Source organism: Carlito syrichta, unplaced genomic scaffold (assembly GCF_000164805.1).
Source record: "Carlito syrichta isolate Samal-C Ts95f unplaced genomic scaffold, Tarsius_syrichta-2.0.1 Scaffold156968, whole genome shotgun sequence".
In the NCBI taxonomy this organism is placed as follows: domain Eukaryota; kingdom Metazoa; phylum Chordata; class Mammalia; order Primates; family Tarsiidae; genus Carlito; species Carlito syrichta.
Genome location: NW_007101064.1, coordinates 47,117 through 49,650, shown reverse-complemented (window position 1 = coordinate 49,650; position 2,534 = coordinate 47,117).

Genomic DNA, 2,534 nt, shown 5'->3' with positions numbered 1-2,534 from the left:
CCCCGCCCCACTGCTGTCGAGGACAGGGTTGGGGTTGGAGCATGCTGTGTGCAGCCCACTCTTTTGACGGTCTGCATACACGGGATGGGGAAGGGGCTGGCTTGGGAGCCTGCTGGGCTTTAGGGCCGAGAACCAGCCCCCAGCCCCAGGGCTTATCATGTGCGTGGCCTCAGTCAGGTGGCTTCACCTCAGAGCGTCTCTGAAAAGCATGCCGAGCGCTCCTCCCCATGGCTGCCCACGCTTCCCACACGGCCTGGGCCGTCATGTGCCCTGAGTCCCTGCTGGACGACGGGTGCTGCCTTTGGACTTGCCCAGACCACAGAGCCTCGGCCTTCCCAGCTGTAAAGTGGGTCCAAGGATGATTGCCTCGTGGGGGCATTGAGGGAGGGAGACACGGCTTGCTGAGTGAGCACCAGTCCTGCTTGGGGGGTGCAGTGGCTTTTTGTTACCAGAACTTCAGACAAAAGACAAACACAGGACAGTGCAGTTGGACGTATTTTACCATGAAACGTGATGTGCACCCCATACCCCGACTTTGTCCAGGGCTGGATTCACTCATCGTGGGGTTATTCCACCATCCCAGTCTCTAGAACAGGGTCTCCTTGGGCTCTGTGGACACCGGCTGGATGGGTCTCAGGTGGGCATCCGGCTTCTCCCCAGTCAGGGCACCACAGATGTCCCCAACATCGCCCAGTGTCCCCCAGGGCAGGAGCGGCCCTGGCGAGGCCACCTTCAGAGCACCCCCGCCTCCTCCAGCCTTCAGGCCTCATGGAAAAAGTTTGCTGCCCCCTGACTTGAGGGATTAGCAAAAAAAGATGTTTGACCCACGCAGTGACTCGTTGGTACCTTTCATGTGACCCTGCTCTTTTCTGGGCGTTTAAAATCTCTCCTTATTAGATGCTATATTTAGACAAACACAGTCCTCTCCAAAGCATTTTATCCCAAAATAGGGCTGCCGGCACCCAGGCAGCGCTCACCGAGTTTAGCTGGGATGACTGAATGAGTGAACTAATGAACTAACCACGGAATATTGCTTGGGGGGTTGGTTACTGGGGAGAATTTTTAATTCCTCACGACATCGTCCACCACTCCAGGTGGCTCAAAGTGACACCTGTAAGATCAGAAGAGGCCTGTGTGGCGGCTCACGCCTGTCATCCCAGCAGTTTGGGAGGCCGAGATGGGAGGATCGCTTGAGCCCAGGAGTTCAAGGCCAGCCTGGGCGACACAGCGAAACCTCATCTCTGCAAAAATATTTAAAAACTAGCCAGGCATGGTGGTGTCTGTAGTCCTAGCTACTCAGGAGGCTAAAACAGGAAGATCCCTTGAACCCAGGAGCTAGAGACTGTAGTGGGCCATGGTGGCACCCCTGTACTCCAGCCCGGGTCAAAGAGTGAGACCTTCTCTAGAAAAAATTTTTAAAAATCCGGAGCACACACATCTACCGGAGGAGGGCACTGTTCCTTATCATTTCAGCAGTTTGCTGGGACGTACCCCTGCTCAGGCCCTGGGGTGATGGCATGTCCCCGCAATGAGGCCCCAGGTGCCTGGCCTGATCAGAGGCAGAAGGCGGGTCCAGCTGTGGGCCCGTTGGTGGTGTCCCAGGGCGCCTGCGTCTTTGTCACTACGGGAAGCATTTCTTGAGCACCTACTGCATGCCAGCCACTGTTCTGGACTCCAGCTACCTCCGCCATGCCCATCCTCCTTGGGTGCCCAGTCATGGTATCCAGCCACATCCAGGGTGTCCCTTGGACCCCTCTGACCCCAGAGGCCCTGATAGTTTTTGGTGCAAACCCGCGCCTGTTCTTGGTGTCCTGTTGTGATGGTGTATCTGCGTTTACCCGAGCCAGGTCCCGGTTCATGCCCTCCCTGGTGCCTTCCTCCTTGGCCAGGACCCTCTCAGCCTGGTTGTTCCCCCAGGTTTCCCATATTTGGCCTGTCCCTGGCCCCATCCGCTGTGGTTACTGCACTCCTGCTATGTAGCGGGTGGCGGATAGGTGTGGGTAGCCGTGACCTGGACGGCCAGCCTCTGCCCTCTCGGGAAGGGGCAGTAATTCTAGCCAGGGATCTGCACGAGAGGAAAATAAAACAAGGGTCCAGGGGCAGGAAGGGACTGCTGTGGTCACCGAGGCCAGGGACGCTCTCACCTCGACAGGTGACAGCCTGGGAACTCAGGTCTCAGGAGTCTGCCCCACAGAGACATAGGGACAGCGGGGTCCAGGCAGAGGGCGTGGCCTATGCAAGGTCCCCGAGGTGGGATCACCCCACAGGAGTGACACTCAGGACATAGGAGCCAGCAACACAGGCCAGGCTCTAGAGCTCAGCGGGTCCTCTGCCACCTGCATGACCATCCGGGTTCTCTGGGGGAGAATCTACTCAAAGACGTGTTTCCCCGAGCTGGGAATCCCAGCTTCTCAAGTCGAGATGCACCTTTCACCCGGGGAGAAGGATTTTAATCAGAGTTTTCCGAAGTTCTGAAAACTTTACAGTTGCCATTGGCTATGGTCACCTTATCCCCCTGCCTACCCGCCCACCCA